General features: G+C 43.7%; 1 protein-coding gene and 1 pseudogene across 1 annotated transcript in view; both read right to left on the bottom strand.

Annotated features, from left to right (window-relative positions):
- The window catches only part of LOC126203813 (CB1 cannabinoid receptor-interacting protein 1-like), an 871,667-nt gene that overhangs the window by 344,135 nt on the left and 503,730 nt on the right, over positions 1 to 23,802 (bottom strand). The window lies entirely within an intron of this gene.
- On the bottom strand, positions 11,388 to 11,505 carry LOC126204749 (5S ribosomal RNA; annotated as a pseudogene).

Below are 23,802 nucleotides of genomic sequence, written 5' to 3'. Positions count from 1 at the left end.
TCAGTCGGATAGAGCTTCTGCCATTCAACAGGAGATCCTGTTTGCAACTGTCCTCGTTGATATTTGTTAACGCCTGTAAGAAGCTGAAGATCTGGATTTCGTTTAATTTCATTCTTCGAAAGCGGCAAGATGGCCAATGGTATATGTTCTTTCGGACATGTCCGAAAGTGTTCTCCGTAAGAACAGATTCCATCTTCGTTTAGAACAGAAATGTGGTGACTCAGTAGGAATGTACCAGAAACATTTACTTAGAGTCTGATACCATATACGCGGGTAATCCCAAAAGTAAGGTCTCCTATTTTTTTATAAGTACATAGACCTGTTTATTTCTTCAATGGTTTACATCAGTTAACAGCTTGAACATTTAGCTATTTTTAGACATAATCACCATTTCTGTCGATGCAGTTTTGCAGACGCTGTGGCACTTTTTGTATGCCCATGTCATATCAGCTCGCCGCCATGCTGTTCAGAAAGTTATGAACCTCTTCTTTCACCTCGTCTTCGGAGCTGAATCGCTGGGACCACAACTAACGCTGACCGGTACTGCGAGACTCTGAAAAACCTGAAACAGGTAATTCAGAACTGGAGAAGAGTAATGTTGAGCAATGGCGCACACATTCTCCATGACAACGCTCGCCCACACATCGCTCGGCAAACCGTTGCTCTCCTGCAACAGTTTCAGTGTAACATTATCACCCACCCACCCTATAGTCCTGACTTGGCGCCCAGTGACTATCACCTGTTCCCTAGGTTAAAAGAACATTTGGCCGGAAAGGGACTCAGCTCCGACGACGAGGTGAAAGAAGAGGTTCATAACTTTCTGAAAAGCATGGCTGCGAACTGGTATGGCATGGGCATACAAAAACTGACACAGCGTTTACAAAAATGCATCGACAGAAATAGTGATTACGTCGAAAAATAGCTAAATGTTCAAGCTGTAAACTGATGCAAACCATTGTAGAAATAAACAGGTTTATGTACTTATAAAAAAATAGGGGACCTTACTTTTGGGATTACCCTCGTAGTACTTAACTTTGGTAGAATTTGATGCATGACACTTGATGTCGTATACCTAACACAATGATATCTGCTGTCTCTTGGTAGTTTATGATATCGCCACTACGACTGAAAATAATATTACAGACACTCTCGATTGTCCTATTACTCGGTGAATAGCGACTGCTCGTTCGGAATGTACTCTTGCAGGAACTATACTGAGGTGGCTACAAGCACTGAACTAAACTGTCCGGTGCTGGGCCAGGGTCTGTGGCGTGTTGTGTTTTGCGGCTGTCAGTGGAAGTATTTCGTCTGCCAGTATAAGACGTAAGCAATATAGCCCACGGTTGACAGTGCTTTCTTTGGCGGCTGTCCTCACTATTGGTGGACCTATACGACGAGCTGAAGGACCTGAGGCAAAGGCAGAAAGAGGTCCACATTGTGCCATCTGGAGGCTGCTGCATGAAACAGAGAGGTGCCAGGCTAGTGAGTGGCTATGCCTGTGGTGGCGACCTCTCGCGATATTTGTTGTGACCCTTAAGCCTGGTACACAGCAGTCAGCAAATCGGGGAACCCAGTGAGATAAACGACTTTGACGAAGTGCAGACTGTTATGGCCTGATGCCAGGAAATAAGCGTCCCGGGAAACGACTGAGCTGGTCAGGTATTGTGTTGTGAACATCAATGGACAACACTTGAAGGACGGTGAAATTACGACTTGGCGAAAAGGCGTGGGATGACCTTGCCTTATCAAAGAAAGGAGAGATAGGAGGTTTGCCCATTCTGTAAAGGACAGGCAGCAATCTGTGGCAGATATGACGACAGTGTACAACACCAATGCAGCTACAAGTATATGGGAGCACACCAATACCCGCATATAGTTCTTGTTGACCGAACGAGATCGGAAATTACGATTTCAATGGGAAAATGTCACTGAGATTTAACTATGGATCAATGAAAACGTGTTTCATAGTCAGATGAATCACGTTTCCTGTTATATCATATTGATGGTCGTGTCCGGAGATGCTGCCACACAGAAAATATGTCTGTTCGAAGCATGCACCACACCACTGATGCAAGCCGAAGGGGGCAGTATTGTGCTGTGGGGTATTGTCACCTGGACTCCCATGAGATCTGTGACAGTAATCGAAGACATCATGACAGCTGTGGTCTATGTGAAAATCACTGAAGACCACCTGCATTCCATCACGCCTGATGTCGTCCCCAACAACGGTATCATCTTCCAACAGGGTAACTATCCTACAGTCTGGAACCGCGCGACCGCTACGGTCGCATGTTCGAATCGTGCCTTGGGCATGGATGTGTGTGATGTCCTTAGGTTAGTTAGGTTTAAGTAGTTCTAAGTTGTAGGGGACTGATGACCTCAGAAGTTAAGTCCCATAGTGCTCAGAGCCATTTGAACCATTTGATAACTATCCATGTTTCAAGGCCAGAATCACTCTGTAGTGGTTTAAGCAGCGTGATACTGAAATCGAGTCGATGTCTTCTAATCTGAAATCAAACGAACACATCTGTAAAATTATCGGGAGACAACTCTGAGTCTACGAACCGCAGGGCAGTAACAAATGGGAACAGCATGACCTGTGCGTAGACATCTGGTAGAACATACCTCTGGAAGTGTACAGAGCGCTTTTCGAATTCAAGGCACCCAGAATAACACCTGTATAACGTTCTACATGTGGACCTATACGGTATTAATCACGTGTTCATAAAGAACCATTTTTGTCATGTGACACAAACGCCTCCGTTTCCACGCTAGGGGTTTAAGAAGGGTCTGATACTGGACTTCCCTTAGGCCAATGTTCACAGTTAATTTGAATGCTTCGTGTGCAACGCGTTTGCATTGGAATATGATTTGCTTCACAATTGTATCTTACTGCTAGAAAGGGTAAGTTTCCATTACTGCTAGCAGTGTGCTGGATCAACACTTACGTTAATATTGTTCGTGTTATGTTGTGTTTACATGACGAATTTCAGGTTCTCGATGACTCTAATCCAATTAGGTTACATGGAAATGGAAATGCCTTGTGGCTAGGGCCTCCTGGCAGGTAGACTGTTTGCAAGGTGAAAGTCTTTCGAGTTGACGCCACTTCGGTGACTTGAGTGTCGATGGGAATGAGATGATGATGATGATGATGATGATGATGATGATGATGATGATAAGGACAACACAACAACCAGTCCCTGAGCAGAGAAAATCTCCAACCCAGCAGGGAATCGAACCCGGGCCGTTAGGTATGACATTCCGTCGCGCTGACCTCTCAGCTTCTTGGGGCGGACATTAGGTTACATGCAGCCCGTTTATGAGAGGCACGAACCTGCAGTCGAGCAGTGAGGTATCTTTATGCACAACAACTGGCAGGGAACAAGTTACAAATTGTTTCACATCTGAAAGACTTGATGGCCGTTTTTGTGAAACTGGAATCCTTAGACAAGAATGGCGGGACATGGTGGCCCACAATGTGAGAACTGTTGAGTCTGAGCCGGCCCGGGATGGCCGAGCGGTTCTAGCCGCTAAAGTCTGGAATCGCGCGACCGTTACGGTCGCAGGTTAGAATCCTGCCTCAGGCATGGATGTGTGTGATGTCCTTAGGTTAGTTAGGTTTAAGTAGTTCTAAGTTCTAGGGGACTGATGACCTCAGAAGTTAAGTCCCATAATGCTCAGAGCCATTTGTTTTTTTTTTTTGTTGAGTCTGAGGAAGCTGTGTACAGCGAACTCAGGACGCCCCGGCACCACCGCAGAGTCCACTGCTAAGGAGTTAAATGCCACCAGCATAAATGTGAGGAACGTTCAGCACGATCTGTTCAAGTAACAAAAGGTAGAAGAGCTGATGTGGAATTCTGGGAATGCTATCTACATCAAAACAGTAAACATACCGACTTCCGAAAGGTGTTTTGTGTGCTGACGAAACTGCCTTCACATGGGAAGGAAGTCTCCAGTCACTATAGCCGTGCCTGAGAGCTGAAAAATCATAAAGCAACTTATTTGTTCCATCGCCAACAGAGATTTAATGTAAATGTATAGGCTGGTATTGTTCAAGACCATCTGATTTGGATATCTTCTGTCTATCGCACTCGGTGGAGGACATTAGCGTGTCTCTCTCCATGAAGTACTACCTGAAGTGTCGGAGAATATTCCTCTGGCAGTGAGGCGTGGATTGTTTCTCCAGGATGATGAGACCCCAACATACTTTGCCATTCCATTGAGGTCAGAGAATATTTAGAGACTGTTTTCCCAACTGCTGCATTCGTAGGGGTGAGCCAGCACCGTGGCACCGTATATTGGATACTATTATTTATAGAAAATCACTGTTCTCTCCTTATTGTAGCGTAAACCTTTGTGTCCCGAATGAGACGCACTTTAAATAAAGGTGTATTTGTAAATAAAATACTTAAACTTAAGTGCTCGTTTCTTAATTGTAAATAAAGAAACAATATAGTGCGAATCTGAAGAATTTTTGTTGAAAATGGGGTAGCAATGTAACGATGCCCGCATCTCGTGGTCGTGCGGTAGCGTTCTCGCTTCCCACGCCCGGGTTCCCGGGTTCGATTCCCGGCGGGGTCAGGGATTTTCTCTACCTCGTGATGGCTGGGTGTTGTGTGATGTCCTTAGGTTAGTTAGGTTTAAGTAGTTCGAAGTTCTAGGGGACTGATGACCATAGCTGTTAAGTCCCATAGTGCTCAGAGCCATTTAGAGCCAATATAACGATGTTTGATTGTTTTCATTTGACATAGGTTGTGACTTATCACTCTCACTAATGAAAGGTAAAATCGAATGAAACTCATCAACGAACGTCGAAATTCGGCACAGTTACAATGCAAATTTCAAATTACCAGTTATTCAATATGCGAAAAGCTCATCTAAAATCGAAGCTTTCAAAAAGTGCTGTTTACGAAGTGCTTGGTGCCCAGGGTCCTGGACGGTATCAAGAATGACGTACTTTGGAAAGATAATGACGAAAGTACTGACAGTGATATGACATCTGTGAAGATTGTTTAGAAGAGTAATATTTTGCATAATTTACCTAAATTACAATATAAAAAATGGATTAAGCATACCTATATTTAGAGCAGTTTTTGAATATCGGTAATGTTACACACGGTTTTTTCCACTGAATTTCTCACTTTCTGACCGACTCAAAACTAAGATTGAGACGTATGTTGATGTCAATAAGGTGTGTATTGTTGTAGCCTCCAATACAAAAACACGAAAGCTTTCTTACTTTGCGTATTTTCGCTGTATTACATCCTATGATATTATGTTGTGAAGAACTCTGTCTATTGGAAATGTACATTCTTAACCCAGAAACAGCAAGAACGATCTGCGGAGTGAGTTCACGAACTTCCTGGAAGCCGTGCTTTAAGCGTCTAGTAATTCCCATTCCGCCATTCCTCTACGCATTCTCCCACACGAGATTTATGGGGTATGCAGTTAGTAATGCAAAATGATTCATTGGGAACTGCCACACTGACTTGGTGAACACTAAACGATAAAACGATATACGCATACACTTTCTTAACCACTGTACATAAAGATCTGCACTATATTTGAAGGTTTCATTTTCAGCAGAGTTACAGCAGTACCGAAAATCATGAATGATAAACCCGATTGCTGGGTGTTGTGTGCTGTACTTAGGTTAGTTAGGTTAAGTAGTTCTAAGTTCTAGGGGACTTATGACCACAGCAGTTGAGTCCCATAGTGCTCAGAGCCATTTTTTTTTTTTTTTTTTTTTTTGATAAACCCGATTCTTAGATCTAACTAGCGGACTGCGATTACGCGTTGTCACCGATTTTGTCTAAATTTTTGGTATATCCAAGACTTGGTCAGAAATAAAAGTGAGGGAAGTGGGTTCTCAGACGGCCAAGCGTCTAGAATCACTAGCATTTGTGACATCTGTTAGAGTAGTTTCCAAGCGGCCGTCATTGCAGCGGGAAGAGTACAGAACGGTAATCCGAGGGTCGTGCAGAGGCAGGACAAGAGCTGTATCATTGAAAGAGAAACAGAGGTGAGCAAGTGTGAGGGAGGTTCGAGTCCTCCCTCGGTAATGTGTGTGTGTGTGTGTGTGTGTGTGTGTGTGTGTGTGTGTGTGTGTGTGTTTTGTCCGTAGCGTAAATTAGTTTAAGTTAGATTAAGTAGCGTGTAAGCTTAGGGACCGATGACCTCAGCAGTTTGGTCCCATAGGACCTTACCACAAACTTCCAATTTCCAAAGTGTGAGCGGGCTGACCTCAGGTCACTGCTACCAGAAACCACATCATCACAACGGGCGTATGCTTAATATACGAAGGACTTCCCATAATATAATAATTGGGAATTTGTGGTAAGGTCTTATGGGACCAAACTGTTGAGGTCATCGGTCCCTAAGCTTGCGCACTACTTGGTCTAATTTAAACTAACTTACGTTAAGGACAACACACACCCATGCCCGAGGGAGGACTCGAACATCCGACGGAGGGAGCCGCGCGAACCGTGACAAGAGGCCCCGACCGCGCGGCTACCCCGCGCGGCCATAATCTAAGAGTGAAATTAAAAATGAAAATAACTTTTCGAAACTTCGTCAGTGTAAGCTTCAGTATGTTAATGTTAGCACTGTAAGGTCTTAGAATAATCAAGTGAATATGTTAGGCAAAATATACGATCTTATGAAAAATACAAGAGATGCTGAATAATAAGACCACAAAGCTAAATACTGTTCAGAAAGTGCAAATATCTCTCACAATTACAAGTTACAAGTCTCTACTTGATCAGAGCAATAGTTTGGTTAAAATCAGATTTTTACGAAAAAAAGCTTAAAATTGGTATTTAGCTTCGGATTCTTATAAAAACATGAAATATGTGACATCAGTATGTTTTCTCTATTAGTTTTCAAGTTATTACTTTGTTCATGATAGATTAAGTATCATTTGTATTTGTAATAAAAAGTTCTAATTACAGCACCCGATTACATTCATGCAATAATACAGCTGTACCACGTTTCAGGACTATTCAGCAGAGAATACTGTTAGAAGGTATCTTAAAGAGGCAGTTCAGAGGCCATGTTCTGCCGTCGGTTCCGTTCTAAAAATTCCAGCCGAAAGCTTTTAAATGCAGTCTAACTAAACATTTCCAATAACTAAAGCAAACTTATCTCTATTTATATAAAATTGTTAAATGACAGAGGTATTAATTATACGTGTCTGAGAAAGGGGCCATTTAGATGCTGCCAACATTGCCTAGGGCGGTTCATAACAGATGTTCCGTTTGGCACTCCGGTGCACCCATAAATAAATGTAGCCAGAGAGGCAAGTGGAGAGAGACACTTCGCACCCAGATATCAATCTGTTCGTTTCAGTCAAAGGCCTACTTCCATTGTGCCTCGGATGGCGTCAGAGCTGGCCGGACCTTAATGTGTTCACGGTAACAGTAGGAAGGTAAATCGCAAGGACTGTACACCACCCCGAATTGCTTAAATTTCGCGGAAGTAACTGTTTGTGTGCCGCCTGTAATGTTGACAAGATTGTGTGGTGAGATTATTTTCCATTTTTAAAGTGAGCAATTAACTTTCGGAGATTAGACGACAAGGCAATAGACCATTTTACTTGGAAGTTCCTGTAGAGGTAGCATGTGAACTGTTGATAGTGCTGTTTCTGATAGGGATATTAAAAATTGTTTAGACCCGTAGAGGATCACAGAAAAGGAACTACGATCTGTGGTTGCTATTTTTCTTGTCCTTCCAGAATTGCTTCAACCTCTCGGTATATTTAGCTCGATGTTCTTCCGTCCATTTTCCCGTAGATCTATTGGGTTTTTCTTCTGGTGCAACTTCCCAGCAGTGGATTTTCTGTCTGACGATTTTTCGATCTGCGATGTCTGCGAATGTGATCATAGCAGCCGGCCGCGGTGGTCTAGCGGTTCTGGCGCTGCAGTCCGGAACCGCGGGACTGCTACGGTCGCAGGTTCGAATCCTGCCTCGGGCATGGGTGTGTGTGATGTCCTTAGGTTAGTTAGGTTTAAGTAGTTCTGAGTTGTAGGGGACTTATGACCTAAGATGTTGAGTCCCATAGTGCTCAGAGCCATTTGATCATAGCATTTTTGAGATCAATTTGAACTTGGTTGATCCAGATTGTTATCGTTTTTAGTTTCTGTGAGTACATTAGAATTTTCTTTCTTGATCGGTTGTCATGATGCGCCCATAGAACTTCAGTCGTCGTTTGCGGAAGTCTGTTTCAATGTTGGAATATTTTTCTGTTCTCCTGTTTGAATGTAGCCGATATCCTTCGTTTATGAACTTTGTACTTAGTATTTTGCGAATGATTTACCTTTCAACTTTTTTTGATGTTGTCGAGATGCCCTTTGTAACTGAGGTTTAGGGTCTCGCTTGCATACATTGTTTCGGGTTTGACGACAGTCGCATACTGTCGAATTTTTGTTTTGATATTCATGCACCTTTTGTTGTAGATGTTCGCAATTTTCCCGTACACTTTTCGCATTTTGACTTCACGTACTTTTTGGACTAATCTTTCTGTTCCTGTGGCTTCGTTGATTTTACCCAGGTATTTAAAGAGATTGACTCTGTTTGTTGTGCCGTATTCTGTGATCAAATTTTCTGTTTTGACGTGTTTTTTGGCTATAAATTCAGTTTTTATGAATGAGATTTGGAGCGCGACTTTTTCGGCACATTCTTTGCGTACTTCGATCTGACGAACCGATGTTTGTTAATCTTTCGAGAGGATCGCGAGATCGTCAGCGAACGCTAAACATGTGACATTGATGTTATCCCATTTTTTCCTAACATGACGGGTCTCCAGCTGTTTTGTTTTTTCAGTTCCTTTTCAAATTGATAACGTTATCGAGAACGATATAGTGGGGAGAGTCCGTCACCCTGTCGGACGCCGTTTTGATGAGGAAAGGTTGGGAGATTTCTCCGCTGAACTCGACTTTGGAAGTTGTGTCAGTTAGGGTTTGTTGGATGAGTCGTCGTGTTTTCGAGTCAAGATTGCTTACTTCGAGAATATTAAAGAGGGACTGTCGATCGATGGAGTCGTAGGCTTTCTTTAACTCGATGAATGTACAGATGGTTGGGATATTTCGTGTGTCTCAAAGTTTTAATGTGGATTTCAGGTTGAAAATTTGTTCAGTGCATGATCTGTGTTGTCTAAACCTTGTGTGGTATTCACCAATTAGGGTCTCGAGCTGTAGGAGGCAGGTGGAGAGTATTTTGTAAGGGACGGGTAGGAGGGAGATTCCTCTGTAGTTAGTTACATCGGAGTTGTTCTCTTTTTTGTGGAGTGCGTTGATGAGTACACATTTCCAGTCGTCTCAGAGTTTTTCACTTTGTCAGATTTCTTGGTGATCTGTGTGATTTCCTCAAGTGATAGTGGCCCCAAATTTTTCAGTAATTCTGCGACTATTGCATCTTCTCCTGATACCTTTCCATTCTTGAGTTTCTTGATATGGTGACGGATTTCTTCTTGTGTTGGCGGCTCTGCATCTGGCTTTGTGCACTCTGGGACTAGGTGTTGGAAATGTTCAGGTGGTTGGGGGCAGACGAGCAGGTCGGAAAAATACGGTTCCAGGTCTTCGCAGTTTTCTTGGTGGGTGAGAGCAAGTTTTCCATTTCGTTTCCTGAAAGTCAGAGTAACCTTTAATTTTGCTAGCGAAAGTCTTGTAGAAATTATTGCTGTTGAAGTTCCTGAAGTTACCCTCTATTGATTTGAGTTGTTCAGTGATGCAGAGGCGTTTTGATTTCCTGATGGTTCTGTCGGTCTGCTTGCGGACGTTGAGGAAGGGCTATTGGGTTTCAGGTGATTTGCGGCTGTTGTATTTTTGGAAGGCGAGTCGGCTGTTGATGATGGCTTGATCACAGTCAGAATTCCACCATGGGTATCAGTCACTTAAAACACTAAACTTCTATTTATAGTCATAATTCATGATCCCACTCAGTAATAACATGTAGGAACGATTTCTGTCCGTGAGCACGAAAAGTAATGTGGAGTTCCAGACTGCAAATTATGAACAGTACGTTCTCCATCGTTTTCTGGCTGACCGCAAAAGTAGTACTGTAAACGGCGAAGGTAGGTGTGAAGCACGCACAGACAATTTAAGTGTCATTTCATGACAACGTAACGAAGTAACAACAATTTTGATTACTTACCCTACGCCCCACAGTGGGATCGAGACCCTAAGCGGAAACTTTTTCCAATTTTCAGTTTCTAACTTACTTATGCTTAAAATGAACCGAAATAATGAGCAATATATCGCATTTATTATTATTTTCATAAAAGGCATGAAAAGGAAACGCAAAGAAAAATTTGGGACTGTAAATGAATTTGCAGAAAGGGATTGTAAGGCGTATACGAGAATTTCGTATACAAAATTAAGTTCTTTAGTTATTTTACAATTGATGATTTACCGTACTGGGAAAATATTCATCGTAAAAACAGGGGATCTTGTTTTCTGCGTCCTTGTCACCGCTGTAAGTACAGTCATTTCTTGGAAGTCATTCTCAATCTCAAATTTTCTTTTCACTTCCCTTTTCATGCCAGTTTGAAGATATTAATAAGTAAGATACAACGAGCATTTTTTCGTTTTATTTGTAGTATAAGTAATGTAAAAGTTGAAAATAAAAGAAAGTTTCCCCATTGGCACACGATCCTCGAATTACCGTATTACCGTTCTGTACTGTTTCCGCTGAACCAATTGCTGCCTGGGAACTATGCAAAGATAAATAACTGATGTCTCGCACGACCTGCGCCAAAAATTTTTTTTACGTTGAATTAAATACTGGCGAGGTTAGGACGATGAAAACGAGAAACGAAAGGAATACAATAAGAGTGCCGTGCTGTACTGTGCTACAGATGTAGAAATTTCTGCCTCATATTAAAGGCTATGTATCAGTATTCTTGTTTCAGCGAATGTCCCATCTTAAGCTGCTAGTTTGCTTCTTATATCTTCCTTGCTTCTCCCTTTAGTTGTTATTTTTTCTCGAACGCGTCATTTTCTGGAGCTTCCACTTCAATCACGTTCATCTCTGGCCAACCTCTGCGTGTACCATAAATTTGGAAGAAATGGATGATGATGAGTGGACGCGGACCTCTTGTAAATTGAAAGCATTTCTTGTGGAACATTCCTTTTATTCTGCTCAGCAGTTTCTCGAAATCGTTAAGAGCTATTAGATATTGTACATATAAGCACTCCGTCTTCAGGCCACAAGTGGCCCATCGGGACCATCCGACCGCCGTGTCATCCTCAGATGAGGATGCGGATAGGAGGGGCGTGTGGGTAGCACACCGCTCTCCCGGTCGTTGTGATGGTTTTCTTTGTCCGGAGCCGCTACTCTTTGGTCGAGTGGCTCCTCAATTGGCATCACGAGGCTGAGTGCACCCCGAAAAATGGCAACAGCGCATGGCGGCCCGGACGGTCACCCATCCAAGTGCCGGCCACGCCCGACAGCGCTTAACTTCGGTCATCTGACGGGAACTGGTGTATCCACTGGGGCAAGGCCGTTGCCATTATTGTGTGTATATTCTATTATTGTATATCTTTTCTTAAACTTTTACGGCCATTTTAGGATTTTTAATTTCTCGTGACCTGTCTGTGAATCATCTAGTGACGCGTTCCATGACTAATTAGCCTTGACTTTCATAGCTCCGCAGAACCTAATTAATTAAATTAAATTAAGGAAATCTAGTATCCAACACTATCTAAATCTTCCTAATGGCTCCAAGATTGACAACAATCGCCACGTCCTTAGCGGGTGTACGCATCACCCTCGACAATGTCGCACGACAGACAGCAGGTCAGGATACAAAACTAAACACTCCCTCTCGGTGCCCATGTGCATAAATATGAGCCTAAAAGTTTGTTCCAGAGAGAATATTTCACTCTGCGGCTGAGTGTGTGGCGTATTGAAACTTCTCTGGCAGAGGTAAGGGCGGAAGCAAAACTATGATGGCGGGTCGTGAGCAATGCCAGGGTGACGCAGTTGGTAAGGGCATTGCCTACAAAGGGCAAGGCTCCTGGTTCGAGTTCTAGTGAGACACGCAATTTTAATGTGGCAAAAATTTTCAGTTACAAATCTGCTAATACCAGCATTTTATAAGAGGTTCGTACAAAATCTTAAAATTAAGTTAAGTTTACGGTGAAACAAATGGATATGTTCTTATGCTCCAACGGCCAGTGTCGTTTTCGATAAGATAATTTTGGGTATTAGGGTGTGTCAGTGCAAAACACTAAACCCACTAAATCAGCTAAATTGCAAACATTTTGACCGACTCGCTACGGCTGACAGCCTTGAAAAGGACCGCAACACGTCGACCAAAACGTCGCCAATTTAGCTGATTCAGTGCTTTACGATGACACAGCCTAGTACCCAAATTTATTTGATTGAAAATGGATGTTTGCGTTACAACGGGCTATATCAGTCTTCGTCAGACAGTGGTGATTACATATGGGGAGGGGGGGGGGGGCGGGGAGCCCGCATTGCCACCCGCCCCGCCACCGCTGCTGCATGGTGGGAGACATCAGAGTGGACCAGGGCAGTGCTATAGCTGCTGGAGTACTGGCTATTCTTCGTGTCCCTGGTAAATCATACCGTTAAAACGAATATCGCACTAGAATAACTTGGGACCACTATATCGAATGGATACATGTAACTCCATGTTAAAAATAATTTTGTTTGTAATGGGAAACAAACCGAGGCTTTCTGTCGGCGTTGGGCACTGCATGAAACATGTGAGGAGCAGTACTTGCTTGTGCTGTCTCCAGCTACACATTGCATAAATGAAGTCATAGATACCTACCGAAACACCAGAGAAAATGCGCCTGATGAATCTAAGACACTGCCGGCCGGAAAGGACGAGCGGTTCTAGGCGCTACAGTCTGGAACCGCGCGACCGCTACGATCGCAGGTTCGAATCGTGCCTCGGGCATGGATGTTTGTGATGTCCTTGGGTTAGTTAGGTTTAATTAGCTGTAAGTTCTAGGGAACTGATGACCTCAGAAGTTAAGTCCCATAGTGCTCAGAGCCATTTGAACCATTTTGAACTCTTAGAGACTCACCATGTATAGTCAGTGACATCTGCAACTTAGTTGCAGACAAGTTTGATGTCTAGGGGAAAGGTTGTTATCTGCCTGTACTAATTCTGATTAAAAACAAATGAGTATCCTGAAATATGACTTGAATAAAGTACTCTCTCCCACAAGAAATTTAGACCTATGAAATCATATGACAACGATATTTGATTGCACTCTTAAAGAAACATGACAAAAGAAGATCAGGAGTAGCTTACTTTGTACGACGTACTAATAATGGGCAAAAGTACACAGTTTTTTTGCACTAGATGGTGACGAGCATACAGGGTGTGGTAGATAAGTAATGAGACTCAGTCTAGAAAAACAAATTTATTGATACAATTTGTACAAAACGTTAATATTCCTCAAAGTACTCGCCTTGGGCGTCGACACAACGTTGCCAGCGCGTTTTCCAAGCTTCATAGGCCCCACTGTAGTCCGTTTGAGTTATCCCAGTTAGTGCCTTCGTGACAGCACGTTGGATGTTCGGAATATCGTCGAAACGATGACCCTTCAGGCATCTTTTGACCTTCGGAAATAGGAAGAAATCAGGAGGACTTAAGTCAAGGCTGTATGGTGGCTGTGGCAAAACTTCAACTCCAATTCGGGTCAAGTAGGAGGTCACGAGGAACACTGTGTGCGCCGGAGCGTTGTCGTGGTGGAGACGCCAGCGTTGAGGAAGGTCCTGTCGCTTCCGTTTGACGGCTCTGTGCAATCGCTGAAGGACTTCTTTGTAGAATTCGGCATTGACAGTCTTCCCCTGAGGGACAAACTCTTTGTGAATTAACCCCCGCTTGTCGAAAAACACAATCAGCATTGTCTTGATGCGGGACTTTGACATTCTTGCTTTCTTCGGCCGCGGGGATGCCGGTGTGTGCCACTCTGAGCTCTGGGCTTTCGTCTCCGGGTCGTACTGGAATGTCCACGATTCGTCGCCTGTTACTACGTTGTCTAAAAAGTGTGGATTATTTTCCAAATCATTCAACATCTCACGGCAAACGTCCACTCGTTGTTGCTTTTGTTCGGCGGTGAGCACTCGGGGAACCAATTTTGCGCAAACTTTCCTCATCATCAAATCTTGCGTAACAATTTGGTGAACCGTAAATTTATTCGCGGAGACCTCATCGGCGATCATTTTGAGACTTAAACGACGGTCGGAGTCCAGGAGTTCTTTCACTTTGGCCACCGTTTCATCCACACGACTCGTTGAAGGGCGTCCAGATCGTTCCATGTCTTCAACGGATTCCCTCCCGTTTTTAAATTCATTAAACCACCGGAACACTTGAGCTCTTGATAGGGAGTCTTCTTTGTAGGCCTCCGTAATCATAGCAAAAGTTTCCGAAGCAGTTTTGCCCAAGCGAAAGCAAAATTTGATTGCATACCGCTGTTCTATCGAGCGATCCATCTTCAGCGTTTTCACAAGTGTCACGGGCACACAAACAACGTAATACGCGAAGCTCGACCCTCACTGCACCAGAGCTCCGACGCGACTGCGAACCGGTTCTATTGTTAGCTCAGATCCCCCACCCCGTGACGTAAAGGTGGAGACCGCCCTGCGAGCGACTGGGGCGCCGCGCGGCGGCCAGTCTCATTACTTATCTACCACACCCTGTATGATTTCACCTGAATAACGCGTGTGTAACTCAATTTGTAGCCAAGTTACGTGCATGGGTCATGCTTGGCGCAATCTGTTAGCCTAACTTTTCTATTTACAAATCTGAAGACGTAATACGACCACGGTTTACATCAGGAAATGAACTGCCATCCGTCTTCACAACTACCAGGGCTGACTTATCTCAGTTCTGTGAAAGAAGACACAGGAAAATATATGAAATGTTCTACTCAGTGTGGTTTTTAAAACGGGAACGTTGTTTGTAGTAATTGTTCCAAAGACAATGTTTTTCTACCGATGGCAGAAAAGAACATTACACTTGGTTCAAAGCCGACTGCAGAGTACAGTTCGGTCGAAAATAGATTAGGATTTTAGATTAATGGGAAGAGATGATGAACAGAGTTTAGAATTTGTAAGAAAGAAAACAGATAATTGCATTTAATGTATGGTTAAGGCCATCATGTCCCAAACAACATCCATGTGTAAATAACGTGGTACATTGAATAACTGTGTGAAAAATATTTAAAGAAAAGCAACGTCATGTGCATCAAAATATACAGAAATAAGTTCACTGTTTGTCAGTGAGAATGCGACGATTTCAAACGTCCTAGTATTTGAATGGGTTAGTACAACTTAAACCTAATTCTGTACCGTGCCGCGAAAATTAACCATCTCATTAATAATCGGACGAAACAACTCCATGTGGATATGAATACGCTAAAGTCCTGAAACTACTGCACATTAAAACTTCTCTAAATCTTCAAATACATACCAAGCAATGAGGACGCATTAATACATCTACAAATGATCAACTGACTGACTGAAATTCTAGTCAAATCACACTCAACAATGTGGCATCTTACTATATCAGAACATCTGTCCATCCATCATGACAGTTCAGAAATAACGTTCCCAACTGACAATGCATTCTGCTCCTCTGTCATTGGTCCATCACAACCAGTACCTAGAAATGGGATACCAAGGGAGAATCTGTACCAAAAAAGGCGAAGACCATTCCTTCGGCCGGAAAAGTTATGGTGACTGTGTTTTGGGATTCGCAAGGGATAAACTTCATCGACTATCTGGAAAAGGGTAAAGCTACTACAGCTGCATATTATTCATTGCTATTGGACCGTTTGAAAACAGAGCTGCAAGAAAAACGCCGGCGATTGGACCGCAAAAGAGTCCTTTTCCTTCATGAAAATGCACCAGCACACACCTCAGCAGTTGTGGTCGCAAATTTAATGGAAATAGGATTCCAACTCGTTTGACATGCCCCCTATTCTCCCTCTGACTACTATTTGTTGCCCAACTTGAAGAAATGGCTGGCGAGACAAATATTTCATTCAAACGAGGAGGAGATTGCAGCAACTAATAGCTATTTTACAGACTTGGACAGTTCGTATTATTCGGAAGGGATCAACAAATTAGAACAGCGTTGGACGAAGTGATTAAGTCTAAAAGGAGGCTATGTCGAAAAATAAAACAGGTTTACCCCAAACACGTAAGTAGTTTTTATTTTTGCACGGACTTTTCAAACGCATATGAGAAAATTATGTTATTGCTAATAATAGAAATGTTCCTATTGTTTATGTAAATGACAATGATGAGTCGCCTATCTTGAGAAGCTCTGCACATCGATTCGTTGGTGCACTCACATAGTCCAGTGTTCGTAAGTTTTATAAACTTCGAGCTTTTCCTTTTGGCTTCTTGTGTCTCCTTGTGTGGTTTGCTATGTCCCCATTTCTTTTGACAATTATTCCCGTGTTAGCCGTAATGGAGGTGACTCGGACATCAGTACGTTAAGTCTTCTTGGGTTGGAACTGATTTCATGTAGTATTAGGTGATACATAAATCCACTAACACTTAAATATTTTATTCTGTATATTTGCGTGTGAATTACATAAAACGCTGCTTCGTTTTCTCCCATAAATAAAGAGGACTGTACGGCTCATGCTTCTCAGAACAAAGCAGGAGGCCATCTCCAAGAAGAGAGTAATCAAAGAGGATCATAAAACTTCACTTTCTCTTTTATATCAACCATTCTCTGGCAAGTTAAGAGATTATACTGTCGTATATACAGGGTGTTTCAAAAATGACCGGTATATTTGAAACGGCAATAAAAACTAAACGAGCAGCGATAGAAATACACCGTTTGTCGCAATATGCTTGGGACAACAGTACATTTTCAGGCAGACAAACTTTCGAAATTACAGTAGTTACAATTTTCAACAACAGATGGCGCTGCGGTCTGGGAAACTCTATAGTACGATATTTTCCACATATCCACCATGCGTAGCAATAATATGGCGTAGTCTCTGAATGAAATTACCCGAAACCTTTGACAACGTGTCTGGCGGAATGGCTTCACATGCAGATGAGATGTACTGCTTCAGCTGTTCAATTGTTTCTGGATTCTGGCGGTACACCTGGTCTTTCAAGTGTCCCCACAGAAAGAAGTCACAGGGGTTCATGTCTGGCGAATAGGGAGGCCAATCCACGCCACCTCCTGTATGTTTCGGATAGCTCAAAGTAATCACACGATCATCGAAATATTCATTCAGAAAATTAAAGACGTCGGCCGTGCGATGTGGCCGGGCACCATCTTGCATAAACCACGAGGTGTTCGCAGTGTCGTCTAAGGCAGTTTGTACCGCCACAAATTCACGAAGAATGTCCAGATAGCGTGATGCAGTAATCGTTTCGGATCTGCAAAATGGGCCAATGATTCCTTTGGAAGAAATGGCGGCCCAGACCAGTACTTTTTGAGGATGCAGGGACGATGGGACTGCAACATGGGGCTTTTCGGTTCCCCATATGCGCCAGTTCTGTTTATTGACGAAGCCGTCCAGGTAAAAATAAGCTTCGTCAGTAAACCAAATGCTGCCCACATGCATATCGCCGTCATCAATCCTGTGTACTATATCGTTAGCGAATGTCTCTCGTGCAGCAATGGTAGCGGCGCTGAGGGGTTGCCGCATGAGACGATACGTGGACGTTGGCGTCATTTGGACCGCAGCGGCAACACGGCGAACGGAAACCCGAGGCCGCTGTTGGATCACCTGCTGCACTAGCTGCATGTTGCCCTCTGTGGTTGCCGTACGCGGTCGCCCTACCTTTCCAGCACGTTCATCCGTCACGTTCCCAGTCCGTTGAAATTTTGCAAACAGTTCCTTTATTGTATCACTTTTCGGTCCTTTGGTTACATTAAACCTCCGTTGAAAACTTCGTCTTGTTGCAACAACACTGTGTTCTAGGCGGTGGAATTCCAACACCAGAAAAATCCTCTGTTCTAAGGAATTGTCTACAGCACACTTGCACGTTGTGAACAGCACACGCTTACAGCAGAAAGACGACGTACAGAATGGCGCACCCACAGACTGCGTTGTCGGCTATATCTTTCACATCACTTGCAGCGCCATCTGTTGTTGAAACTTGTAGCTACTGTAATTTCGAAAGTTTGTCCGCCTGAAAATGTACTGTTGTCCCAAGCATATTGCAACAAACGGTGTATTTCTATCGCTGCTCGTTTAGTTTTTATTACCGTTTCAAATATACCGGTCATTTTTGAAACACCCTGTAGCTTTCTCCAATAAATACGAACTTTCTTTTACACATTTTTAGAATTATAACATTTTTTTCTTTACAACAATTTTTAGTCCTACTAACTGACATCAGATCAAGTCGGTTCAACAGCTGACATCGAAGGAATGCAGACGTCCTGATGAGACTAAGATAGGTCGGTATACTTCAAGAGCAGCAGATGTGTTCAGCGAAGTTGAATCGAAATCTTGAGCGAAATGTGATGTTGTTCACACAAAACAATGGAGATGAATTTAGAGAAGTGTTTGAAGTACATTGTGCCATAATTTGCTTATTCCATAGTATAACTAGCGTGCAGTTCGTGAGTGTACGTCAAGGAAGACTCCACCCCCATACGGAGGCAAACAACCAGTTTTACAAATGTTATGACCATCCTCAGATCTTTTTTACACCATGTCCTGATCTGAGGATGGTCACTGCGGACTGAAACCGGTCATCGTCTAAAGAATTGAGATTGTGATCAAAGACTGGAATAAAAAACATTTGACAGTATTGGATCACTGTTTGTATACGCGACTATGTCGCAGTTAGTGAAATTAGTTTTACCACGCCACGAGGAAATGGAATGCGACGTGGTTTGGATAATATTATTATACTCTCCTCACACTGTTACCATGGCATACGAGGTATGTATGTAAATGTAAACGGATCTGGTCCAAAAGCTTTCTGTCCACGCTCTTCGAGCTGTGGTACTGTAAATATTATATTGCCTCTTAAGTTTAAATATGTAAGATTCTGAGTACTGCGGAGAACGGTTACTTGCTGAGAAAGGTGAAAGGATTTTTCTGAGCGCTCATTCTCGTGCCCGGAGACGGAGAGGGTGCTTTCGCCGAATTCCGGAAGTTCTCAGAAACTCGATCTCTAAGCAAAGCCGCCGAATGCAAAACCTTTGACCTATTCATTCAGTTCTTTAACGGGTTCATTCCTTACTTTCTTACTTTACAGGTTTTTTATTCGGCTCAGCGGACTTTCGAGAGCTTGCCTAACTGAAGCGCTGGGTTGCAGAGAGCAGCCAAGTTCTCAGCGGCTGCCTTTATCTGATGGCATAGCATGGAAGTGGGGCGGGGGTGGGGTGGGGGGGGAAAGGTGGTTTAGGAGGGGACTGACCAGTTAGGCTCCTTTTGTTAGGAAAATTGCAGCCGCTGCCGATGAAAAAGGGCTCAACGTTCGATCAGTAGTCAGTTCGCGTGACCTTTCTTGGCGTGTGCAGAGTATGTGATGGAGTGGTCGCTTGTAACATATCGATATTAGCAATTTCCTGTTTATTCCATTCGCATGCTCACATGCTCACCGAGTCAGTCTGTCGAAGGATTGTGGAAGATGCTTTATACTCGCGTTACGACATTTCTGAGCCTGGATATCTCCTCTGTAGGAATGAACATGGGTTCCGAAAACAGCAATTGTGGAAAATCCAGCGCCGTCTGTTCGTCCACGAGACGCAAAGAGGCAGTAGATACGGGTGCCGAGGTAAATACCGTGTTCCTTGGCTTCCGGAAGGCTTTCGGCACATTTTCTTTCAGTTTTATTTCATTCACTGCCATTTACTGAGACCTACTACCTAGATGCTAGAACAAGTCGTGCGTTTAGAATACCATCTTTTACATACACGGAACATGATGAATTCTTCTGATTCTAATTAAGTGTAACGATATTGCAGTTTTAAATGATTATAAACTTAAAACGAATTATGGAATGGAAATACTTCAACCTAACATTTATGTAACAAAAAGAAAACATAAAGAGGATAGGAAAGAATTCAAACTTAATGGATGACAGCACAGAATGGAGGGGAGAGGTTCGTCTCGCTACCTTAGGCTTTCGGCGGTGAAAATCTTGGTACGTTCGTCGAGCCGTTGACTTACAGACGCTTTTAATCGTGCTGAATAATTACAATCCTCATTTTTGATCTTATACTGAGTTACGTATGGGGACTCTGGTAATGTTGTTACAATGTGTGTTTCTTTAACTATTGTAACTATGTATCTAAGTTCAAGTTTAGAGTTACTCTTTGCGGTACAATGACAGGTCACTGTCTGATTCTACTATACATATGTTTTACAGGATACTTATAGATTTATTTTCTGGTTCTCTTACGTGTCTACGCTTACTTTATGATTGGGCTATATTTACGTATTTGCTTGTGTGGGTTTTGCACCATGTGCATATTGACTCTTGCTTTTTTTTCGGCTGTCGTCCGTATTCGTCTGTCCTGTGGGGTTATTCTTGATGCTGCGTATTATGATGTCTGTAGTTTACTCGTCTCGGCTTGTGTTTTAAGTGTGTTCCGTGAGTCTTCGTTACGCACTGTGTTGTGTATGGTGTCACATGCTAATGTATTTCTGTGTTGTCCTGATTGCAGTATGTTTTTGAACAGCCTATAAGTCAGGACGGTGTGTTCCGGAGTTCCAGTTTTCTCGCTTGTACGGTTTGAATCGTTGCTCAGCGTCATGCGATGTAGGAGCGTGGGATAAGAGTTGTGTCCGGACAGAAAGTGAACCATGCCATACTTTCGGTGCAGTTCCGTACTGCTGTCTAAAGAACAAAATAGAGCGTCCGGAACATCAAACAAACAGCGTGTTCCAACCAAACAGAACATACGCTACTGGCCATTAAAATTACTACACCAAGAAGAAATGCAGATGATAAACGGGTATTCATTGGACAAATATATTATACTAGAGCTGACATGTGATTACATTTTCACGCAATTTGGATTCATAGATCCTGAGAAATCAGTACCCAGAACAACCACCTCTGGCCGTAACAACGGTCTTGATACGCCTGGGCATTGAGTCAAACAGAGCTTGGATGCCGTGTACAGGTACAGCTGCCCATGCAGCTTCAACACGATACCACAGTTCATCAAGAGTAGTGACTGGCGTTTTGCGACGAGCCAGTTGCTAGGCCACCATTGACCAGACGTTTTCAATTGGTGAGAGATCTGGACAATGTGCTGGACAGGGCAGCATTCGAACACTTTCTGTATCCAGAAAGGGCCGTACAGGACTTGCAACATGCGGCCGTGCATTATCCCGCTGAAATGTAGGGTTTCGCAGGGATCGAATGAAGGGTAGACCCACGGGTCGTAACACATCTGAAATGTAACGGCCACTGTTCAAAGTGCCGTCAATGCGAACGAGAGGTGAGCGAGACGTGTAACCAATGACACCCCACACCATACGCCCGGTGATACGCCAGTATGGCGATGACGAATACACGCTTCCAATGTGCGTTCACCGCGATGTCGCCAAACACGGATGCGACCATCATGATGCTGTAAACAGAACCTGGATTCATCCGAAAACATGAAGTTTTGCCATTCGTGCACCCAGGTTCGTCGTTGAGTACACCATCGCAGGCGCTCCTGTCTGTGATGCAGCGTGAAGGGTAACCGCAGCCATGGTCTCCGAGCTGATAGTCCATGCTGCTGCAAACGTCGTCGAACTGTTCGTGCAGATTATTGTTGTCTTGCAAACGTCCCCATCGATCATCAGGGATCGAGACGTGGCTGCACAATCCGTTACAGCCATGCGGATAAGATGCCTGTCATCTCGACTGCTGGTGATACGAGGCAGTTGGGATCCAGCACGGCGTTCCGTATTACCCTGCTGAACGCACCGATTCCATATTCTGCTAAGAGTCTTTGGATCTCGACCAACTCGAGCAGCAATGTCGCGATACGATAAACCGCAATCGCGATAGGCTACAACCCGACCTTTATCAAAGTCGGAAACGTGATGGTACGCATTTCTCCTCCTTACACGAGGCATCACAACGTTTCACCAGGCAACGCCGGTCAACTGCTGTTTGTGTATGGGAAATCGGTTGGAAACTGTCCTCATGTCAGCACGTTGTAGGTGTCGCCACCGGCGCCAACCTTGTGTGAATGCTCTGAAAAGCTAACATTTGCATATAACAGCATCTTCTTCCTGTCGGTTAAATGTCGCGTCTGTAGCACGTCAATTTCGTGGTGTAGCAATTTTAATGGCCAGTAGTGAAGTATGCCATTCGTGAGGGAGACCAATCTTCTAACGTAAAATTAATTTGTGCGAACCCCAAAGGGAGTATTATAGCACCATTACTTTTCACAATATGTACAGGGTGTTACAAAAAGGTACGGTCAAACTTTCAGGAAACATTCCTCACACACACAAAAAAAGAAAATATGTTATGTGGACATGTGTCCGGAAACGCTTACTATCCTTGTTAAAACTCATTTTATTACTTCTCTTCAAATCACTTTAATCATGGAATGGAAACACACAGCAACAGAACGTACCAGCGTGACTTCAAACTCTTTGTTATAGGAAATGTTCAAAATGTCCTCCGTTAGCGAGGATACATGCATCCATCCTCCGTGGCATGGAATCCCTGATGCACTGATGCGGCCCTGGAGAATGGCGTATTGTATCACAGCCGTCCACAATACGAGCACGAAGAGTCTCTACATTTGGTGCCGGGGTTGCGTAGGAAAGAGCTTTCAAATGCCCCCATAAATGAAAGTCAAGAGGGTTGAGGTCCGGAGAGCGTGGAGGCCATGGAATTGGTCCGCCTCTACCAATCCATCGGTCACCGAATCTGTTGTTGAGAAGCGTACGAACACTTCGACGGAAATGTGCAGGAGCTCCATCGTGCATGATCCACATGTTGTGTCGTACGTGTAAAGGCACATATTCTAGTAACATAGGTAGAGTATCCCGTATGAAATCATGATAACGTGCTCCATTGAGCGTAGGTGGAAGAACATGGGGCCCAATCAAGACATCACCAACAATGCCTGCCCAAACGTTCACAGAAAATCTGTGTTGATGACGTGATTGCACTATTGCGTGCGGATTCTCGTCAGCCCACACATGTTGATTGTGAAAATTTACAATTTGATCACGTTGTAATGAAGCCTCATCCGTAAAGAGAACATTTGCACTGAAATGAGGATTGACACATTGTTGGATGGACCATTCGCAGAAGTGTACCCGTGGAGGCCAATCAGCTGCTGATAGTGCCTGCACACGCTGTACATGGTACGGAAATAACTGGTTCTCCCGTAGCACTCCATACAGTGACGTGGTCAACGTTACCTTGTACAGCAGCAACTTCTCTGACGCTGACATTAGGGTTATCGTCAACTGCACGAAGAATTGCCTCGTCCATTGCAGGTGTCCTCGTCGTTCTAGGTCTTCCCCAGTCGCGAGTCATAAGCTGGAATGTTCCGTGCTCCCTAAGACGCCGATCAATTGCTTCGAACGTCTTCCTGTCGGGACACCTTCGTTCTGGAAATCTGTCTCGATACAAACGTACCACGCCACGGATATTGCCCCGTGCTAATCCATACTTCAAATGGGCATCTGCTAACTCCGCATTTGTAAACATAGCACTGACTGCAAAACCACGTTCGTGATGAACACTAACCTGTTGATGCTACGTACTGATGTGCTTGATGCTAGTACTGTAGAGCAATGCGTCGCATGTCAACACAAGCACCGAAGTCAACATTACCTTCCTTCAATTGGGCCAACTGGC

The sequence above is a fragment of the Schistocerca nitens genome, chromosome 9 (genome assembly GCF_023898315.1).
Source record: "Schistocerca nitens isolate TAMUIC-IGC-003100 chromosome 9, iqSchNite1.1, whole genome shotgun sequence".
Classification (NCBI taxonomy): domain Eukaryota; kingdom Metazoa; phylum Arthropoda; class Insecta; order Orthoptera; family Acrididae; genus Schistocerca; species Schistocerca nitens.
This window is presented reverse-complemented; position numbering and strand designations above follow the sequence as displayed.